This window comes from Monodelphis domestica, chromosome 2, assembly GCF_027887165.1.
Source record: "Monodelphis domestica isolate mMonDom1 chromosome 2, mMonDom1.pri, whole genome shotgun sequence".
Classification (NCBI taxonomy): Eukaryota; Metazoa; Chordata; class Mammalia; order Didelphimorphia; family Didelphidae; genus Monodelphis; species Monodelphis domestica.
This window is the reverse complement of record NC_077228.1, coordinates 217,433,411-217,457,558: the sequence shown is the minus strand read 5'-3', so window position 1 is coordinate 217,457,558 and position 24,148 is coordinate 217,433,411.

The window sequence follows — 24,148 nt, the reverse complement described above, 5'->3', positions numbered from 1 at the left end:
TAATCTGGAAAAAAAATTTTCAACCATATTATATTCCTTTCTGATTTCTATTAAAATTGCAGTAAACTAAAAATCCTTGGATTGTTTTCATACAAATTGCTGCCACGCTATGTCTCTCTATTCTGTATCTATACAATTCACTTTTTGAACCCATATATAGGACTTCATATTGATCTCTATTAAATTTCATCTCTTTGGTTTAAGCCAGATACGCTAGAACAGGAATTCTGGGGTCCATAGACTTGTATTAATTCATACAGTGTGAACTGCAGAACCAGAAGATACATTTTTTTTAACTTCTACCTTTGGAGGTAGCCGGGTGGTTCAGTGGGTAGAGCCTAGAGATGGGAGGTCCTGGATTGAAATTTGATCCCAGACACTTCCTAGCTGTGTGACCCTGGACAAGTGACTTAATTGATTCTAAAACAGAAGATAAGATTGTTTCTTTGTTGTTCTTTTTTAATGAAAAATTTTAAAAATTTAAAAAAGAGAAGAGTCTAAAAGGATCAAGATAAGTATACTGGAGTGGTGTGAGTCTCAACTAGTAAGGAAATAATAAGCACTGCTAATCCTTTGAAGTCAGAATTTTTCAGGTAACTTTCATTTGTATCATTAACTTCTTAACACTGACTGGATCTGCCTCTAACATCCACCCATGAGTCCCACAGTGGTCATTTTGGGTTATCAGCTAAGACCACCTAATTTTTCTTATCCATATGGGACAAGGATAATAGACAAATAGATAGACAAATCTAATGGACAAGGATAATCAACAATACAAGTCAAAGATTTGATCAAAATTCCTGCCCTTTTATTTTTTTAATTCCTTCCTTCCTTCCTTCCTTCCTTCCTTCCTTCCTTCCTTCCTTTCTTTCTTTCTTTCTTTCTTTCTCTTTCTTTCTTTCTTTCTTTCTTTCTTTCTTTCTTTCTTTCTTTCTTTCTTTCTTTCTTTCTTTCTTTCTTTCTTTCTTTCTTTCTTTCTTTCTTTCTTTCTTTCTTTCTTTCTTTCTTTCTTTCTTTCTTTCTTTCTTCCTTCCTTCCTTCCTTCCTTCCTTCCTTCCTTTCTTTCTTCCTTTCTCTCTCCCTTACCTTCTCCAAGAATGAAGAAGGCAAATGGCTAGACAAATGTGGTTAGGTGACTTACTCATGGCCATACAACTAAGAAGTGTCTGAAGTCATATTTGACCCCACGACCTCTCATCTCCAGACCAGATCTCATCTCTATCCACTGAGCCACCTAGCAACCCCTTACCTCTCTCAATTAATCAACAAGCATTTATTAAGTGCCTATTATGTTCCAGGCACTGGGGACATAAAAAAAAATAAAGAAATAAGCAGTGCTGAAAGTCAGAAGATACTTTGGGGCCACTCCTGAGGTCAGAAGTGGGATTTTGAAAGAACTAGGAGGCTTAGATGGCAGGTCTCCCCATTGGAAAGCTTCTTAACACAGGCGATGGGACCCCCTGTGGGTTCATATCACAAGGCTCCTGCTTTTGACCTTGGTAGCAGGGAGTGGTCCTATCAATGCACCATCACAGAGCCAGGCTCTAGGCTATGGGACAGGAAGGCGGGTGAAAGGAGGGAAATGCCAGTTCAACTTGGCTACAAGCTCTGAGGATGAGAAACAGAACAAACCTCAAATCAAGTGGTGTTATTCCAGACTCAAGCGCGTCTCTCCACAATTGCATTAAAACTGAGACGTTCACAAAGCATGTGTCTGCAAAAAGTGAGGAGTGTGTACCTCCCACTACCAGCAATTTCCCTGACTCAATGGAGGACTTGGATCATGTCAGTCTGTCTTATATCAGATTCCCCCAAGGAAACCTGGATATATCCTAGTTGCTTAGCTCCTATAATAGAATGAGCATTGGACTTTGAGTCAGAAGGACCATCCACTTACTGCCTATCTAACCTTCAGTAAGTCAATACTTCTCTGGCTTTCACACTCTTGTTCAAAGTTCTTACTCCTGACCTTCCTTCTTCTTCCCTACTACTCCCAGTCCCAAGGTGGCTAGGAGAAATGATGACCTTTGAGTACCTACCCCATCCCCACTACTGCCTTTTTTCATATCTTCTGCACTAAGTCGAGAGCATCTTATGAAGGGCCTTGTCAAATTTAGATCAGGGAGATCCAAGCATAAACTGGAAGCTTGATTGTCAGGAGTTAAATCAATTTAGAAATTCTCTTCTCATACTCTCCCTTCCCCAGGCCTAAACCCATGGGATGAGGTGAATGAGATTCTTAGAGTAACTAGATTTTCTACTAAAATCAACAAACATATATTAAGTGCCAACTATGTAACAGATACTGAGGATACAAAGAAAAGCCAAAAACAAAAACAAAAAACCAATCCCTGCTCCCAAAATGTTGACTATCTAATGGAAGAGGCAACATACAAATTACCTATACAAACAAGTTAATTTACAGGATATGCTGGAGATCAAACAAGAGAGGGAAAGCTCTAACATTAAGGGAGACAGAAAAAGCCATCTAAGCTTCTTAGTTCTTCCAAAATCCCACTTCTGACCTCAGGAGTGGCTCCAAAGCATCTTCTGACTTCCAGCACTGCTTCTTTCTTTATTTTTTATGTCCCCAGTGCCTGGAGCATAAGTTCTTGTAGAAGGTAGAATTTGAGCTTGAAAGAAACCAGGTAGATGAGGAGACAGAGATATGGAGAGAGAATTTCAGGATCAGGAGAGAAATGAACCTCTGTTGTTGGGAGAGGGAATGTCTTTGTGTGAGGGACATCAAGGAATCCAGTGTCATTGAATCACAGGGGACTGTGGGTAGGATGGAAGACGGGGGGAAAGATTATAGAAGAATAGAAAGGTAAAAGAGGGCCAGAATAAGAGAAATGACTCCTTGCTCTCCACCACCCCCATATGTTCCTCAATAAAATGCATCCCCAAGAAGTCAATGCAGAATATATTTCAGCCCTTGCACAGGAAGCAGCCTGTTCTGTTTATACTTTTCAGGGGAAAGAGAAAGGGGAAAGCAGCAGTTACCTGACTCCCTAGACATTGGGCCCAGTGTTTCCATTTATCCTGAAGTTTTGGTCAATGTGGTAGGAAAAACATCTATTAGAATCCCTGGTGTGTAAGCTGGGTTAGTTTTTCCCTAAAAGGCAATGAAGCCATTTCTAAAACTTGAATGAGAGCAAGGACTAGGGCTGTAACCACTGATACAATTTCCTAGTTGCCAAAGGTATAAAAGGCATAGAAAGCCCAATATGGGAGGAATGAGGCATCTCACACTTGAATGATTCTACGCAGCCTTCTGACAACACCGTGTATGGAGCTAGGGAAGGCTGTCCCTATCTGAGTCAATGTTTCATTCTTCCTAAATATTCTTTCTGTTACTCTTAAATAAACTTTATTTCTGTTCAATGTGTTCAATGTTAGATGGTCAAAGTGCCACACTTTATTCCATTCCCAAGTTTGAATTACTGGCTTGGTCGACAATATTTGTCCTGAATCAAGAGATTTGGATTGTATCAGAATGACCTCATGGTCAAAGTAGGGAATGCAATACAGGTTCTTGTGCAATCAAATGGCCAAAAAGAGAAGCCTGTTGTGATGTCAGTCATATATTTCAAGTTCTTTCAATTGGACAGAGAGGAGATCCCCACCGACTGTCTGGCTGCATTCTTTTTTTTTTTAATTTGGAAAATGTCATTTAATTAATTAGAATATTTTCCCATGGTTACATGAATCATGTTCTTTACCTCCCCCTTCCCCATTTCCCTCCCATAGCTGACATGCAGTTCCACTGGGTTTTACATGTATCACTGATGAAGACCTATTTCCATATTATTAATATTTGTACCAGGTTGATTGTTTAGAATCTATATCCCCAATCATATCCCCATCAACTCATGTGATCAAGCAGTTGTTTTGGGTTTTTTTTCGGTGCTTCTACTCCCACAGTTCTTTCTCTGGATGTGGATAGCTTTCTTTCTCATAAGTCCCACAGAATTGTCCTGGGTCGTTGCATTGCTTTCTAGCTGCACGCTTGAGTTTCCTTTATAACTCTATTTTGGAGAAGTCCTCAGGCTAGCCAACCTTCATTCCTCTCCTGGTTATGCTTTAGACTTTCTAGGCTTCAGTATGATTCCCTACCACAGGTGCCTTTATCCTCCCCCATCCCCCATCTGCTTTAAAAAAAAAATTAAACCCTTACCTTCCATTTTAGTAGCAATTCTAAGACAGAAGAATGGCAAGGGCTAGGCGATTGGGGTTGTGACTTGCCCAGGCTCACACAGTTAGGAAGTGTCTGAGGCCAAATTTGAACTCACATCCTCTCAACTCTAGACATGGCATTCCATCCACTGAGCCACCTAGTTTCCCTTCACCACTTGCTTTTCAACTTTATTTCATGTGTCACTTTTCAGCGTGATTGTAAGCTCTTTGAAGTCATCTTTTTGCTTGTATACCCCTCATTTAGCTCAGTACCTGATACAGAGTCTTTGTTTCATAAATGCTTGTTACCTACATAACTCCTTAAGTTCAAAGAGTAGCAAAACAAAGTATGGTGAAAAGAGCACCCCATAATAGCAGAAAGATGTGTAATTGAGTTCTCTCTGCCATATGGACTATGGCTTTGGGCAAATGGCAGTTATTCTGCACCTCAGTTTTCTCATATCTAAGCTGGGGTGATAATTCTCATACTATCTGCCTTACAGAGCTCTATAAAACTATATAAATGGGAGTTTTTATATACCTCTCTGCCAGGTCTTCCCTCAACAGACCTCTAATTTTAAGCTCCAAATGAGACTGAGATTTTTCCTATAAACTACTAGTTGTTCAGAGAGATCACTGAGAAGAAATAAAGGAAATGGAAGAGAAATAGCATTTTTAAAAAACAACCTACTAATCAACAGTCCCATGCTCAATCTCTCACCTCTCTCCTTGTAACTAAAAGGAGTAAATATTTCTCAGTCCTAACTGCGCAAGGGCTAAAACCTTTTTCTTCTCAAAAGGAGAGGATCCCAGACCATCATCCTAAATTTAAACAAGTCTCCTTACTTGGGTTAAACTTCAACTGACCTTCCTTGGAAGAAGCAGGCTGAGGCTAGAGGGGTTTGAGTAATGGGAAATACAAGCAAATGAGCTACATGCAAATACTATGCAAAATAGTGAGCCAGACACCAATTTATCCCACCAACAAATGGAGCACTTTTGATGGTAGGTGAGCAGTCTTCCTTTTCTCCAGAAGGAGCCACCAAAAGTTTGAATGGAAAGGATGCTTGCACTAATGTGCGATAGTAGAAAGAAGACTGGATTGGAAATCAAGAGAGGTGCATTCTAGGCCTGGTTCTCTTATATCATTTTCTTCACTAACCTTTGGTTTCCTTTGTAATCGTACACGTGCTGTGATTCAGTCATTCAGTCATGTCTGACTTTTTGTAACCCAAGGACCATAGTTATCCAAGGGGTTTTCTTGGCAAGGTATTGCACTGGTTTACCATTTCCTTCTCCAGGGAATGCAGTGGGTCTTTTGTGTAACCTTACATATTTTCTCTTATGCATTTAAAAGCATTATTCTGAGAAGGGGTCCTTATGCTTCACCAAGTCATCGATGTGCATTTATTAAGTACTTACTATATGGCAGGCATTGTGTTATTTGATCAGGAAACAAGGAGAAATAGGACCTGCCTTTAAAATCCATATGTAATGAGGAAGGTAATATGCAAAGAGACATGTACAAATAAGAGGGGAGAATACAGGATAACTTGGAGTCTGATTTCCAAAAGTCCAAGATACACGCAAAAAGATTAAGAATCATAAAGCACCAGACTGGGAGTTAGAAGGGCCTGAGTTCAAATCTGGACTCAGATACTCCCTAGCAGTGTGACCCTGGGCAAGAAGCTTAATCCCAATTGCTTAGCCCTTACTGCTTTTCTGCCTTGGAATTGACACTAGTAGTAATTCTAAGACAGAAGGCAAGGAATTTTAAAAAATGATTAAGAATCTCTTGACAAAATGCTCTCTCTGGACTCTTCCAGCGTTAGCATTTTATGAGCTTTTCATCTTCTTGTACTTAGTTCTGGGCACCAAATTTTTGGAAGAACAGTAAGTAAGTGGTAAGCAGTAGACCACTAAGAGGACAAGAGAGCAGATGTCATATGAAGACAAAATGAAGGAATTAGGGATGTTTGACGGAAGAAAAAACTAAATGCATGGAGAACACAATAGTCAAAAGTTTCCCACTCACTAATGGAAAGCAAAGTACCACCTTTCAGATATGTTGTAAAAGAGACCCTTACTCAAGTACAGGTTGGACTGGAAAAACCCAGATTTCAAACAAGTTTCAGAGGCTCAATGCCTCTGTAGTGTCCTGCAAAGACTCCTCAGAATCATGGTTTTAAATGCATAAAATAAAACACAAAGGAAACCAATTGTGTCGAAATGCAATTATCATAACACATTAAAAAGTAACTTTCTGATCTTACAGAAGGGAAAACAGATGCAGAGATGGGAAATAGCTTGCTTAAGATCATACAAGCGAACTGGGGCCAGAACCCAGGTCTCTGAAACCTCAGTTCTGTGCTTTTCATTTTGCAATCCCCTCAATAATTGAGTTCCAGTGTTCAACCACCGAAGAGGACGGGAAGGAAGAAAGGGATGGGAATAAAAATTGAGAAAGTGCCTACTGTATATAAAGTGCTTTACAAATATTATCTTGTTTGAGATTCACAACACCCTGTGGGGTAAATGCTATTATTCTTCCTATTTTACAGTTGAGGAAAATGAGGCAGACAGAGATTAAGTGACCAGCCCTGGGTCACATAGGTAATAAATAGTGGAGGCTGGATTTTAACTCAGGTCTCCCTGAGTCCAGGCCCAATGCCCGCATCGCTGCCTCCTGACAAGGAAATTCTTTCTTGGGTTTACTCTGAACCTCTCACGCTGTAGCCTAAGCCCATCTCTGTTTGTTTCATCCTTCACGGAGCACAATAAACCCGTCCCAGAGTGAGGGTCTGTTGATACTGCCCAGGCAGCGGACAACACAATGTGGCCCTCACCTCCTAGCTGCTACTCGCAGGAATTCATTTACCTCTAACTCACAAGACCCACCTCCCTGACTTGGTTTTCATCCTTCATTGCTCCCAATAGGGCAGAGAATAATACCCCATTTTATATGGAAAACACTAAAATGGGATCACACCTTTTAAAAGATATTTCCACTTCGCAGCCTGCAATCAGACTTCACCTTTCTCCCACCCTCTACAACTCACTCCCCTCCCTGTTTTTGCTACCAGACTTCACAATCCAGCCTCTAAGTCAGTTTAATTGAAAAGACGTGATTTAGGTTAATTGACAGCAGATGGGTTCGACTGCAAAATGCAGAGAAGCATTTACACAACCTGATTTACAGCAACAAAGCGCAAGGCCTCACTTTTTTATATCTTTCTCAGAGCACCATAGCCAGAACCGCTTAGCTGGGGGGGAAAGGGGGGGTAGTAATTAGTGTTTAATTTTTAAACAATTTTTAACCTCCTTTTTAATTGCTTTACATAAACCTGTTCTAGAATTTTACAGCCTTCAAATCTCTAAGTCTAGTCCTAGTTTCTGGTTTTAATTACAGAGAGACTTGTCTGGCACATTAAATTAAAAGAAAAAACACACACACACGCAAAATTTTAGAAATAGTTCACCGCTGGACTCCAAAGCACACATCTAATATTTCACCATATGGATGGGAAGGCATTGGCATAAGAGGTCTTTGGTGGAAGTAGGAATGAACTTGAACGTTTCTGTCCAGTTACGAATGACACACATTCAAAACCATCAGGTTTTGCTTCAATTGCTTTCTCCTCGCCTCTCAAAGGGTTCTAGACTCTGTCACAAGAAGGAATGGATGAAATCAACAGGAGTTCCAAGTCTGACTAAAAAACTGGCTGAGACAAATGAGAGTGCTTATAGAATTGGGTTTTCCCAAAGAATTGTGCAATGACTAGAGAGTCATTGGATCTTGTGGTCATCTTGTCTGTTCAGATCTCCATCGTCTAAAAGTCCAGATGTTTCCAGGAGAGAGAAGCATCATATTCCATGCCATAAGAGAGCAAAGTAGAACATTCAGAGCAGGATGGGTAAACAGGGTGGTGAGCAACCTAAAAGCCATGCCACGTGAAAATCAGCTGAAGGAAGGAGGACTGTTTGATCTAAGAGCAGGTATTTGGGAATTTGAAGTATACATAAAATATATACTTATATAGTATATATAAGACCTAAAATGTGCATATGATATATAACAAATTTATATATTATATAATATATATACACAAGGTATATAATTGTATGAAATATTTCTATATGATCTATAACATACAACAAATTTATATATTATATAATATACATGGTATATAATTAAACAAAATATTCATATAACATATTATATATAACAACATACATATGATATATAACAAATTTCTATGTTATATAATATATACACACAGTATATAATTACACAAAATATTAATATGATATATAACATAACATACATGTGATATTTAACAAAGATATATAATATGTACATATATACTGTATATGATATAATATGCATATTATCCACAATATACATATAATATATGTTTATATATATCCATATACACATAAATATTTACATATTCTTATAGTATATATGTTATATACATATATCTGTATATAGGGATATATGGACAAATGCGTTTCAATAGAAATGTTTTCCTTTGTAATACTCCATATTTTCTTTTATATATTCAAAAACATTTGGCAAAAGGATCCATAAGCTTCACCAGGTGATTACCAAACCATTCCATAATAGAAAAAATGGTTAAGAACCCCTTCTCGTTGTTGTTCAGTAGTTTTTCAGTAGTGTTTCATTCTTTGTGACCCCATTTGGGGTTGTTTTTTAGCAAAGATATTGAAGGGATTTACCATTTCTTTCTCTAGATCATTTTACAAATGAGGAAAATGAGGTAAACAGAGTTAAGTGACTTGCCCAAGGTCATAGAGTTAGTGTCGGAAAACCAGATTTGAATTCAAGAAGGTGATTTTTTTTCCTGACTCCAGGTCCAGCATTCTATCCATTGTGCCACCTATCTGTTCCCTAGCCTTGACAAAAGAAAACTAGAGAGAAAATCATAGCTATTTTTAAATATTTGTGTACTTTCATGTGGACAAAGGAGTATATTTTTCAGTTTGGGTCCACAGATTTGAAATATGGTCAATAAGCAGAATTAATACGAAAACTTTTTTCAGCCCGGTATGAGGAAGAACTTTCTAACAATTAGGACTGTCCAATAGTGAAATAGATTGTGGCCAAAAAGTAGTGAGCTCCTTTCATTAGGAGCATTCAAACAACTGGATTACCACTTTTCTAGGGATTCCTAAATCATATAACCAGTAATATCCCTTCTAGCTCTTAAGATTTTATCCTTCCACAAAATGTCATTCAAAATAAGAAACCTCCAAAAACGGTTCCATGGGTACTCACCATAACTATTCTACCTTCCCCCTGTTCTCACCAGGATCCTGGAAACTGATTATCTTACATGCAGGAATTGCTTGAAAAATCAGCTCCCTTTAATGCTTACCTCCAACCCAGCTCTATATCAAAGAGTTCTTAGGTGACTTGAACCTAAGATGATACTTTCTTCTGAGAATTTCTCCATACTGAGTTTCCAGACCAATAGGAATGAATGGTCCTAATGACCTAGATTCCATTAAGGATATGGTCAACCAATTATGATCAAAATGGAACATTGGTATCATGAAGAGCCTGTCATACTAGATACAAATAAACTTTTAGGAAGATTTACATATTTCAGGCCTAATTATAATGGTTGCTTTCTGGTCAAAGAATGTTAACAAATAGTTCTTCCAAGAATTATAAGCTAAATGAAAGAAATCCTAAACACTATACTACTGCTAGTGTTTCTAGTATAATGTTAAATAATAGAGGTGATAATGGGCATCCTTGTTTCACTCCTTCTAGTTTATCCCCATTGCAGATGATGTTGGCTGATGGTTTTAGATATATACTGTTTATTATTTTTAAGAAAGGCCCATAGGAATGAGTGTTGTATTTTGTCAAAGGCTTTTTCTGCATCTATTGAGATAATCATGTGATTTTTGTCCCTTTGCTTGTTAATATGGTCAATTATGTGGATGGTTTTCCTGATATTGAACCATCCTTGCATTCTTGGTATAAATCCCACCTGATCATAGTGAATAACCCTTGTGATCACTTGCTGAAGTCTTTTTGCTAGTATCCTATTTAAGATTTTTGCCTAAACACTGTGAAAAAAATCATATAAAAGAATATTCCAAATTACTAATAAGAAAAAAACAAAAATATTTATAACAGTATTTTTCATAGTAGCATAGAATTGTAAACAAATTAGATGTCTGTCAATTGAAGAATGTTTAAACAAATTATAATTAGGATTTTTAATGGAATATTATATTACTGTGCTATAACAAAAGATTTGATGAATACAGAGAAGCATAGGAAGACATATATGAATGGATACAAAATGAGATAAGCAAAGAACCAAAAAATACAGTCACTACAAAAATATAAATGGAAAATATTATAATAAACAATCAAAACTAAGGCAGTTAACTGAGCTTTGTACAAAGAAAAGAGATGAGAAATTATCTTCCTACTTCTTTACAGAAGTTCAGAAATATATATCAAATACTAAAGATGAGATCAGCCATCTTAAATGTTATGGATACTTTTCCGGAACCCTTCCTTCCAAAGATTCTTTGTTATAAGAAACAGCTTTCTGGGAAGGTTAGTAGTTGAGCTAAAATGGAAAGTGTAGGTTATCTAGAAACAAGTCTTTAAAAAATATATCACTTAAAATAATGGCCCCTTCTCTCTTTTTGTAAGAAGTCAGCTCTTACAATAGGAAAACATCAAATGTGGGACTAAGATGGATACATTCACATTTCCAGACTTGACCTAAGGTGCAAGCATTTTAAAATGCCTCAAAGAAAACCTGGTAGAGTATTGTCTTTCTTCCACTTTCTTTTTATTTTTAATATTTTTTCCTCAATTGCAAGGAAAAAACAATTTTAACCTTCATTTTTTAAAGGTGAGCCAAATGCTCCCCCTTCTTCTCTACCTTTCCTCCCTGCTCCCCCAGATGGCAAGCAATCTGATATAGATTTTATATATGCAATAGTGTAAAAACATTTTCCCATATTAGTCATTTTGTGAAAGAGAACACAAACAAAAAAATGAAAAGAAACTGAAATATATTATGTTTCGGTCTGTATTCAGACTCCATTGATTCTTTCTCTAGAGTCAGGAAGGCATTTTCAGAATGGGAGGGTGATACCTTGGGGTTTATCTAGGATCATTATATTGCTAAGAACAGCAAAGTCATTCACAATTGTTCACCATACAATATTGTTGTTACTTGTTCTGCTCACTTCACTTTGTATCACTTCATGTAGGTCTTTCCAGGTTTTTCTGAAATCATCATTCTTATCATTTCTTATAGCATAATAATATTCCATTACAATTATATGCCACAACTTGTTCAGCCATTCCCCAATTGATGAACATCCTCTCAATTTCAAATTCTTTGCTACCACAAAAAGAGCTAACATAAATATTTTTGTACAAGTAGGTCCTTCCCCTTTTTTAAATCTCTTTGGGATATAGTCCTAATAGTGGTATTGCTGGATCAAAGGATATGAATAGTTTTAAAATCCTGTAGGCAGCCCTTTGATCCAACCATACTATTGCTGGGTTTGTACTCCAGAAAGATAATAAGGCAAAATACTTGTACAAAAATATTTATAGCTGAGCTCTTTGTGGTGGCAAAAAACTGGAAAATGAGGGGATGCCCTTCAATTGAGGAATGGCTGAACACACTGTGGTATCTGATGGTGATAGAATAGTATTGTGCTGAAAGGAAGGATGAACTGGAGGATTTCCATGTGAACTGGAAAGAACTCCAGGAATTGATGCAGAAAGAAATGAGCAGAGAACATTTTACACAGAGGCTGATACATTGTGGTGCAGTCAAATGTGACAGACTTTTCTACTAGTGCAACAATCCTGGACAATACTGAGGAACTTACAAGAAGGAATGCTATCCACATCCAGAGAAAGAACTGTGGGAGTAGAAATGCAAAAGAAAAACATATGATCAATCATGTGGGGATATTGGGGTTTGGGCTTTAAAAGAGCACTCTAGTACAGATATGAATAATATGGAAATAGGTTTTGAACAATAATACATGTGTAACCCAGTGGTATCGCTTGTCAGCCTTGGGAGGGGGGAGGAAAGAGGGGTGGGAAAATCATGAATCATGTAACTATGGAAAACTATTCTCAATAAATTAATTATTTAACTTAAAAAATCCTTTAGGCATAGTTCCAAATCACTCTACAGTGGCTGGATCAGTTCACAACTCCACCAACAGAGTATTAATGAACCAATTTTTCCACACCACCTCCAACATTTTTTTATTTTCCTTTTCTGTCATATTAGCCAATTTGGTGTGAGGTAGTACCTCAAGAATTGTTTTAATTTCTATTTCTCTAATAGGTGTGATTTAGAGACTATAGATAGTGTTGGTTTCTTCATCTGAAAATTGCCTTTTATATCCTTTGACCATTTATCAATTGAGGAATAACTTATAGTCTCATAAATTTGGTTCTTTTTTATCTACATTTGAGAAATAAGGCCTTTATCAGAGATACTTCCTGAAAATTTCCCCTCAAATTTCTGCTTTCTTCTAGTTTTGGTTGCATTGGTTTTGTTCATGCAGAAACTTTTTAAATTTAATATAATTAAAATTATCCAATTTATAATCTACAATGCTCTCTATTACTCATTTGGCCATAAGTTCTTCCATTATTCTGATAGATAGATAGGTAGATAGATAGATAGATAGATAGATAGATAGATAGATAGATAGATAGATAGATAGATAACAGGTAAACTTTCTATCTTTTCTTGCCTGCAGGTAGGTTGGGAATGAACCAGAGAGCAATATGGTAGAAGATTTCCATTTCTAAGAGATCTTCAAGAAGAAGATGAACAAATACTTGTCAATTATATGATAGGGGGAAGTTCTTCTGGGTATTGATTGGTTAAATCAGAAGACCTCTGATATCTCTTCCAGCTAGGTGATAGAGCGGATAAAGCATTGGATCTGAAGTCAGGAAGACCTGAGTTCAAATCTAACCTGAGACACTAATTGTGGGAACCAGAAGCCCTAGGGGAGCCTATCATCTATCTCTCCATCAACACTACTCAGTATAGACAAGCGGTTCTCAACCTGTGGGTCGCGACCCCAGCGGGAGTTGAATGACCAAAACACAGGGGTTGCCTAAAGCCATCGGAAAATACATATTTCCAATGGCTTTAGCCACTGAGAAATCCTGCTACTTTACAGCAAGATCTTGGAAAGAACGGGGACCCTGCTGCCCGTACATTGTACTAATATTAGATACCTATCAGCAGCCCTCCCCCAATGAGGGGCAATGGATTTACCCTGTTGCCTGGAAACTGGACTCAGAGACCCAGAGGGAGCACTGGCTCTGGAGGGGTTAAGAACGAGTCCTGGAGCTGATAACTCCTGGAGCGGATAATGGAGCTGAGTAACCCCAGCAAAGTGAAGCCTCAGCTCAAGCTGGAGGGAGATGACAGGAAGAAGAAGGCAGCATCTGCGGACCGCCTCCCCAGGCAGGACTTACCTCCTTCCCCAGCGCTCAGGCTGCCTCCTGCTGGATTAATATTTCTCAACATATAATTAAATATTGTTTTTGTGATTAATCACTATTTTTAAATTATGTTTGGTTTGTAGCAATCAGAATACATAATGCATATCAGGTATTTACATTCCAAATAATAACTGTAGCAAAATTATAGTTCTGAAGTAGCCACCAAAATAATTTTTTGGTTTGGGGTCACCGCAACATGAGGAACTGTATTGCAGGGTCACGGCATTAGAAAAGTTGAGAACCACTGGCATAGACAAAGAAATGGCTCATTAGGGTTTGTCTTAGAATTCACATAACACTTGGTTCTTCACTTCTCTTACATTGTAGTATAATAATTGGTGATTTGCAATGGTAGTAATCAGGCTTCCTCCCTCAAACCTCTTCAGCTAGAGCACATGTTACTCAGTTCTCTGCCCACCTCTGGGGACACACATGCTCAATGCAGGACTTTGGGATGACACTAAAGCAATCCCTTGGACTCCATGATGGCAGGAGGAAAAAGTGGCATCAAAGATAACTGGCCACTAAGCCAGGAAAAAATAACACAGTTGGATCTAAAAGGAGGGACCCTACTCTCGTGGACTTTCTGGGTGGATGGGTGGGGGAGGTATTCCAATATTGCAGTGGGAACATATGTGGTGTAAAGGAGGCTGAGCTCAGACCTCTAGCCTCTCTCTCCCTCTTCTGCTTTCCTTCCTTGATCATAGGTGACCAAATAGTGATCCTGAGATAGACATATTGAGCTTAGAAGCAACTTTATGTGTTGAGAATTGGAGAGCTTCTAGATCCTTTATTCAGAACTAATTGGCAGCAGGAGGAGGTATCCCCTATAACCCAGATTACTGTGAGGGTATTTTGAGCATGCTTTGTTTACCTAGCATGGGGCCTGCTCCATTCCCTATGAGGTAGCTTCCTTTGATTGACTGCCTATGTGGCATGAGTGAGCAGTTGGCTCTCTTTTCATCATCTTTTAGCTGAGTTCTTTTCAGTCACTCCTATTAGCTATGTTTTGTGTAGACACCGTGAACTGAACCAATGAGAAGGGAAGGAAAATCCTTTCTCTCTTTTACTGTGGATTCATGAAAAGGGCCTGGGGGTGTTTGCTTCTTTTCTGTTTAGTTTCTCCTCTGTTTCAGGTACCAGAGCTAATCCTCATGGGACTGGGAGAGCCACCATGACCTTGAAGCCAGGAATTTAGGCAGGATGATGTCAGCCCATGGGAGCCCTAAGATGCCAGGATGCCTGGGACTTGAGCCCAAGAGGGGTTATTAGACTTGGAACTGGAATCATGCTCTATGGGAACCAAACTAAACTATGAACCAATTCCCTTCCCCTTCTCCAGAGGTGGTACAAAAAGGAAGGGAAAATCATGCCTTCTATCTGTCTGGGGGAGTATATATATATATTTGGGATTAAGCCTGTGGAAGCAAATATTCTTTGTAAAATGTCCACTGTGTTACACCCCCTTCTCAGAGAAGATAACTATAGGATGAGCCTATGACTGGCATGGCAAAAAACATGGTAATTGGGAGAGTTGTTCAGAGAGTATATATCTAAGATAAAGGCTGAAAGCTAGACTACCATCCTGTAAAAGGTTTCAGGTTGCAATGTTTGAGTATTAGCCTACCAAGGGAGTTTAATAAAAATTATATATTACTGTTTCATGTTTCCAATAATACATACTTGTGAGTCTTTTGTGTGTTAAGCATTTCTTTTTTTGTGAATGAAAAGAATAGTTGTTCCAATCTATAATGCATTACCCCTTTTGGGGAAATCTTAGACCTGAGCCTAACCTCAGTGATTTCCCCCAGGGTTCTGGGTGGGGATGAGGAAGTTATAAATAGCTCCAGACAGCCAGGAAGGGAACCTGTCCCTTCTCTACAGAGGCTAGACTCCTCCAGGACTGAACCTTGTCTGTGTCTGAGCTCAGAGCTGAGACCCCTTAATGAGAAAGAGGCCTAAGTCCCCCTGAGATGGTGTTGGCGTGTTATGACATAGTTATCTATATTTGTCTTCATCTCCTACCAACCTGTAAATTCCATGTAATTCACATCTAAATTTTGTTATCTCTTTCTAAGTCTCTGTGAGGCAATTAAGTGGTGCAGTGGATAGAGCCCTGGGCCTAGAATCAGAAGGGTCTGAGTTTAAATGTGACCTCAGATACTTACTAGCTTTGTGACCCACGGCAAGCCTTGGTTTCTTCATCTGTAAAGTGAGAATAATGATAGCACTTATTCCCAGGATTCAGGGGATCAAATGAGATATTTGTAAAGCATTTAGCCTAGTACCTGGCATATAGTACTCAATAAATATTCCCTTCCTTCCTGCCTTCCCTCTTTTTATCCTTCCTGCCTGCCTCCTTCTCTTCCTTCCTTCTTTCCTTCCTTCCTTCCCCCTTTCCTTCTTTCCTTCCTTCCTTCTCCTTTTCCTTCCTTCCTTCCTTCCTTCCTTTCTTCCTTCTTTCCTTTCTTCCTTCCTCCCTCACTTCCTTTATTCCTCACTTCCTTTCTTTATTCCTCACTTCCTTTCTTTCTTCCTCCCTCCCTCCCTCCCTTCCTTCCTCCCTTCCTTCCTTCCTTCCTTCCTTCCTTCCTTCCTTCCTTCCTTCCTTCCTTCCTTCCTTCCTTCCTTCCTTCCTTCTTTCTTTCCTTCTTTCCTTCCTCTGGAAACAGGCACTTAATAGATTCCTAAAGAGAAATCCCATAGAGTTATAGAACCATATTCTAAAGTTAGAAAAGGTCTCAGAGGTCATCTGCTCCAATTCCTTCATTTTAGAGGTGAGGTGGACACTAAGGCCCAGAGAACTTAAATGACTCCTCCAAGGTCACCTGGAATTATATCATTCCTCATATTCTGATACCAAGTTTCTATCCCAGATTTGGAAAAGAGTTCCAAATACTAAACCGTACTTTGTTTAAAGTTGTAGATTGGTTCAGTGACATGGAAGCAGTCCCCTTCTAAGCACCAGCAGGTGAAGAGTTAACCATGATCCTTGTGCAAGTCTGGTTAGCCAGGGCAAGCACAAGGTTAATGACCCATGGGTTCCCTTAAAGGTATATGTTGGGGTTGCAGGGGGAGTTGGGGGAGATTAGGAGGTAACAGAAAATGGGGGGAGGAGAGGGAAATATAAAATGTCCTCAGGACACAAACATTACAGGGGCATTACATGGTTTCTCCTCCCTGACTTGTGTTCATTAGCACAGAGTCCACTGACCTCCTCCCCATGCCCTGCTTGGTCAGGCCCAGCCTCTCAGCATCTCCAGGACTCCTGCTGGGAGGCATAGAGCTGCCTGGCGCCATTGATGGGACAGTTCAGGGGATGGAGCATGGCCAACTTCGGTTCCCCACACATGGTCATTACCTCCTTAAAACCCAGTAGTTATTACAATTAAAACACATTACAGGGAGGAGGGAGGAGGGGGCTGGGGGAGGTCTCCTTAGAAAGGAACACTGGGATTAAAAGAAATTAGAGGAGTTGGCATGGCAACGTAGCCAGACAGGGTCTACCCTATGATTATTTCAAAGGGAGCTTGGAGGGTTGGGTGGGGAGAGAGTAGGGGGCAGTGCCAGGGAACACTGCTCTGCTATATGGCGAGGCAAAGGGGAGAAAGAGAATATGGAGCATCTGGCCTCCCTCCCCAGGACAGAACAACCTCTCTAAACCTAATTCTTGAGCTGTCAATTCCAAAACAACAAGCCATGGCCGCTACCTTCCCTCTCTCCAGTCGCTTCCTCCAAAATGCTGGGCAAATGGCCCCATACCTTGTGAGAAAGTCACGCTGTAGTTTCCTTTCTTGGACGCCGAAGACAGACGCGCATTTTCTACTTAAATCTCTAAAGAAGGAGTCCTCAAGAGTGCACTCTTGCATTCAGGAGTCTCTTGGGTATCTTCCCTCCGATCACTTCTGAAAACTAGACTGTGCCAAAGTGCTTCCCAACCATTAGCTTTGCCTGGAATCTCAGTTCCCCCTAAAACAGAAAGAGTCACAAAAAAGAAGCCTCGGAAAAGAGAGGGATGTTCTTTGGAACCAAGCCCATGATAATGACCTGGGTGGGATTCCTGCCAGGGAATTCTCTAGGTACCAACAGAGGATTAGAGCCCCAAAAGAATAGGAATCCCAGCTTGGCCTAGCCGAGACAAAGAAAACAATAATTAGCCCTCCAGATCTTATGATGTATCTCCTTACAGGGCCCAGCAGAGCTGAGCAGGTGAGAGCCTTCTTAGGTAGGCGCTCGGGAAAGCGGGAGCACAGGATGATTGGGGGATTAGGGAGGGGAGGGGTCAATCTGGAGACACCAGAGGATCTCCATCTTTTTTTCATCCTCAGTTTCATCAGCTGAAAAGTGGGGATCATCTCAAGTTGCCGTCACCCTTACGGGGATTAACAGATTAATGTTCGCAGAAGCTTGCCTTTGAAATTTCCCAATGACAGGCACTAGGTGGAAAGCCTCATTGCTGCCTGGTTAATGTCAAAGAAAGTGGATCTCTGTCAGCCAGTTAGGATGTGAGCCAGACTGCGGAGCAAGCGTTTAGAGAGAGGATCATCTCTGTAGAAGGAATGGGGGCCAGCTGTTCTCAATATTTAGTTCACCGAGACTCGGCAGACAAGTGTAATGCCCTCTTATGCTTCTTATGAAAGCCTGCTCCCCAGGTCACACCTGATAGCTGGCAAGGAAAGCTGGGGAAGTCTGTAAATGGTTACCATTGTCAGGCCTCAGACAAAACTAGTAGTCAGTCATTCTGTTGTCCTAATAGAAGCTTTCATGTTATATTATATTTATTATATTATGTAATATATAATATCATATTATGTTATATTGTAATATTCTATTATGTCATATATCATATCCTATCATATTATATTATGTCACATTACATTATATATCATATTATATTTTATTATATTATATTTTATTATATTATATCATGTTATATCACCATATCACATTATATCATATCATATCATATCATATTATATTATATTATATTATGTTATGTTATGTTATGTTATATTATGTTATGTTATGTTTATTATATGATATTATGTTGTTATATTGTGTTATATTATGATAAAACTCATCCAATCTAGAGAGAATATGAATTTTCCAAAAAGAGGAAATACTGAGTACTTAGTTACATTACAAAAAGCATATTCATTTTCCAAAAACAGATTCATTTTATTTATATTTGGAGAGGGAGAGGAGATAAAGGGGAGAGTGGATTTTAATTTAAAACTCTCTCCTCCATCATCCACCTAGCTGCCATATTGGTATGCCTAAATCACAGTTCTGACCACATCATTTACTTGCTCAAGAAGCTTCAATGATTCCCTATTGCTCTTATGATAAAATACACATATCCTTTCTTGGTCACTTAAAGCCCTTCACAACCTGACTCTGTCTTTTCAGACTGATTAAAAATATTACCTGTGTATGACCTGCTGTTCCCAATACACAGCATTCCATCTCCAGTCCCTGGGCCTTTACAAAGGCAGTCTTCCATGACTGGAACATTCTCCCTCCTCACTTCCATTTCTGAAAACAAGGTTTTTAGAGGCCCAGGGCATTCTACCACCTATAAGAGATCTTTCTGGATTCCCCCAGTTGCTACAAATTACTTTGTATTTATTTTGTAGGAGAGGTAGTATTACATCGTGGAAAGATAATTGGCCTTGGAGCCAGGAAGACTCCTGAATTCGAGTCCCACTTCTGACAAATATGGGCTATGTGAAACTGAGAAAGTTATTTAAATTCTTGGTGTTCTTGTTCTTTTTCATTCATTTCAGTTGTGTCTGACTCTTTGTGACCCTTTGTGGAGTTTTCTTGGCAAAGATATTGGAGTACCATTTTGTCATTTGCCATTTTCTTTCCCAGCCCATTTTAAGGAAACTGAGGCAAAGTCAAATAAATGCCTAGGGTCACACAGCTGGTAAGTGTCTGAGTACAGATTTGAATTCAGAAGATGAGTCTTCCTAACTCCAGACTCAGAACCCTAACCACTGCACTACCTAACTGCTTTAGGCATGATTTTAATTTTCAGAGAAGGTACCAACCTATATTGGTAAAAGAAGTTCTCTATACCAATGAAATCATAAGTCCAATCCCTTTCCTGATTTTGTATTTGTATAGTTAGATCACCAACTGGTTCAGACCAAAAAGTTAATTACTATATCTGTAGATTTAGATATGTAATCTATATCTATATATAATCCACATAAACACACATAAAGACATAGACACACACACATATATATGTGTGTATTTTAACTCTAGAAATGATATAATAGTCTCCCAAAAATTAAAAATTAGCATTGCCCAAAGAACAATGAAGATTTCATGGTAGATGGGACTATGCTATAACATATATCCAATGAGAAACTCGAAAGAAGAGCAGAAGTAAAATATTTCACTAAGGAAAGGTAAGGCTGAAAGAAAAGATATCCAGAATAACATCTTTGATATATTTGGAAAAATAGATAAAGGACTTCAGAACACTGAGTGCATTCCCTATGATGAACTTAGAAGGGGTCATGCAAAAGAGTCACACAAGATAAGCAGGGATATGGACTGAGATTTGCACCATTGGGGTCACTGGAGTCAGTTAAGCAGCATAGTGGACGGAGTGCTAGGCTGGGAGTCAGAAAGGCCTGAGTTCAAATCCCCCCTCAGAAGTTCCTCAGGCAGTTGCTTCTTTACTCCCTCCCAAGAAAGTTATCTTCAAATCCTTAGCATTATTATATTAGTGATGACTGTGGTCCCCCTTTACATAAATGAAAAAAGCATTCCTCATATCCAATCAATTGTCAAATCTCTCCATTTCTACATCCACAACAACTCCCACATCTAACAACTTCTCTCTACTCATATAATTTTTATATTAATTCAGGTTCTCATCACCTCTCATTTTAATGATTTCAGTGGCCTCTTATTTGGTCTCCTTGACTCTGGTCTTTCTCCACTGCAGTCTATTCTCCATAGAGCTCCAAAATAATTTTCTTTTAAGAATAGCTCTGATCATGTTGTCCTTGACATCAAACAACTCCAGGGACTCCTGATTGCCTCTAGGATCAAATGCCAGCTTCTATTGTGGCTTTTAAAATTCCTTCACTACCTGGACCCAACCTATCTTTAGAGCATCACTGGGCATTTCTCCCTCTCCCACATACTATGTACACTCAAAATTGCCCCTGTGTTCATCACACAGGACACTCCATCTACTATCTTCATTACTTTGCCTGGCTGTTCCACAGGTCTGGGATACCTAATCTCCCTCCTCACCATTGTTTTACAGAATCCCTCTCTTCCTTTCAGTTCAAGCACTATCATCAGTGAAAAGGCTTTTTTCCTGTTCTCCAAAACTGTTAGAATCCTCTATCCCACACTACCTAGTATTGAACTACTTTGCCTATATTTTTATTTATTAACTTTATATTTATGTTTATATGTTTTTATGTGTCCTTGTATTCTCCATTAAATGTAAATTCATTTTAGGTGGGGATAGTTTTATTCTTTATACTTATATCTTCTACTCCTAGCATACCTCTTCCTAGGAGAAGGAAGGAAGGAAGGAAGGAAGGAAGGAAGGAAGGAAGGAAGGAAGGAAGGAAGGAAGGAAGGAAGGAAGGAAGGAAGGAAGGAAGGAAGGAAGGAAGGAAGGAAGGAAAGAAGGAAAGAAGGAAGGAAAGAAGGAAGGAAAGAAGGAAGGAAGGAAGGAAGGAAGGAAGGAAGGAAGGAAGGAAGGAAGGAAGGAAGGAAGGAAGGAAGGAAGGAAGGAAGGAAGGAAGGAAGGGGGACCACGGTCATCAGCAATATAATAATGCTAAGGAAGGATATACTGTACTAAGCACTTTTACAAGTATTACCTTATTTAATCCTAGAAGGTAATTTTTATTATTATTCCCATTTTGTAAATGAAGAAACTGAGGCAGACAGAGTAACTTGCCCAAGATCACATAGCTAGTATCTGAGACTACATTTGAACTCAGCATTTTCTCAATCCAGACTCAGCTCTACATATTGTGCAACTTAGCTAAGTGTTTAATGATGGATAAATAGATTGATGCCAGTAAAATTGGGGAAAGAAGTTTTTTTCTTTTATACTTTAAGAAAGACATAATTTCCTTTCCATGAGAGCTGAGATTCATGGAAAGGGTCAGGAAGGAGTCTCTTTGGGGATCCCAATCAGGGGAGCTATGCTGTTCAAAGATAAATAATCATACCTAAAATGGAGCAAGAATGAGCCTCTACAAGAAAAGCCTTACCCCACCTAAGAGTTGAGGAATCTGGGGACACTGGAGCTGCTGAGGCTGGGTGCCCCTATCAGTTTTGCCTTTGATGAAGGTAGGATATCTAGAACAAAACCCACTACCTCATCAAACCTCTCCAGTGAGGATATTGTTCATTTGTTCAGTTGTGTCTTATTCTTCATGACTCCTGGATGATACTGTCCATGAGGTTTTCTTGGGGGAAATACTGAAGTGGTTCACCATTTCCTTCTCCAGGAGATTAAGACAGAGGAAGTGACTTGCCCAGGGATCAGTCACACAGCTTCTTCTTTTTTTTTTTTTTAATTTGATCATTTCCAAACATTATTCATTGGAGACAAAGATCATTTTCTTTTCCTCCCCCCCTCCACCTCTCCCATAGCTGACACGTGATTCCACTGGGTACCACATGTGTTCTTGATTCGAACCCATTTCCTTGTTGTTGGTATTTGCATTAGAGTGTTCATTTAGAGTCTCTCCTCAGACATGTCCCCTCAATCCCTGTAGTCAAGCAGTTGCTTTTCCTCGGTGTTTTTACTCCCACAGTTTGTCCTCTGCTTGTGGATAGTGTTTTTCTCCTAGATCCCTGCAGATTGTTCAGAGACATTGCATTGCCACTAATGGAGAAGTCCATTACGTTCGATTGTACCACAGTGTATCAGTCTCTGTGTACAATGTTTTCCTGGTTCTGCTCCTCTCGCTCTGCATCACTTCCTGGAGGTTGTTCCAGTCTCCATGGAACTTCTCCACTTTATTATTCCTTTTAGCACAATAGTATTCCATCACCAACATATACCACAATTTGCTCAGCCATTCCCCAATTGATGGGCATCCTCTTGCTTTCCAGTTTTGGCCACCACAAAGAGCACAGCTATGAATATTTTTGTACAAGTCTTTGTGTCCATTATCTCTTTGGGGTACAGACCCAGCAGTGCTATGGCTGGATCAAAGGGAAGACAGTCTTTTAGCACCCTTTTGGCATAGTTCCAAATTTTCATCCAGAATGGTTGGATCAATTCACAATACCACCAGCAATGAATTAATGTCCCAACTTTGCCACATCCCCTCCAGCATTCATTACTTTCCTTTGCTATCATTTTAGCCAATCTGCTAGGTGTGAAGTGATAACTCTGAGTTGTTTTGATTTGCATCTCTCTGATTATAAGAGATTTAGAACACTTTTTCATGTGCTTATTAATAGTTTTAATTTCTTTATCTGAAAACTGCCTATTCATGACCCTTGAGTCACACAGCTTCTAAGTGTCTGAGATTGGATTTGAATTCAGGTCTTCCTGACTCCAGCCCCAGTGCTCTGCCCACTGAGTCATCTAACTATCTCTAATGAGGCTTTGTCCACATTATATTTACTCCTGGAACCCTCACTTAAGTCATAGATAGGACTAATGAAGAAAAATTCAGTTTCTATGCACAGAATATCAGGGCATTGCTGTGTGGAGCAAGGTATTGCCTGCATATGGTCTAGCGTGTCAATCCTGGATGTGTGTTCTGAATGTTGGGCATTATGGCAATCCCCATTATGGCAGCCAGCAATTTTTCTCCTCCCCTTTTCTTAACTCCCAGAGAGGTGAGTGTTTTGTTCTGCTCTGGACTTTAACACTGAAGCTTCATGTTGTGGAGGGAAATTTGATATCAGTGTAAAAAAGCACCATCACATATCTTCCTTCCCATAATTCATTTTGACAAATAAGATCCTGGAACTCCAGGAGGTGGGGGACTGGGAGGGAAGCTGTTACTAGTTCAAGGGAAACAGAGCTCTACCTCCAAGATGCTGACAGTTGAGGGAGGGCATGATTCTTCTCCTTTCTCTCTAGCCTCCCTAAAAATCATCCTCCTGGCACACCTCAGAAAGAAGTGGCCATATTTATCTCCCTCAACTGTCAAAAATGGCAGTGATCTGAACACCTAGATACTGTCTAGCTACACATCTCACTGTGGGAGTCTGGGGAGGTGGGTAGCAATGCAGAAGTAAGAATTCATCTGTTAGCTTCATGGTGTCCTAAAGCTGAAAGTATCCCTCTAGGCATTGTCTAGTTCAACTGCCTGCTTCTAGGCAAGGCTGGATGTCAGCTGTCCAAGACTATTGTTATTTGGATGGAAGAGTTCATAGAAATTTAAAGAACTAAACTGG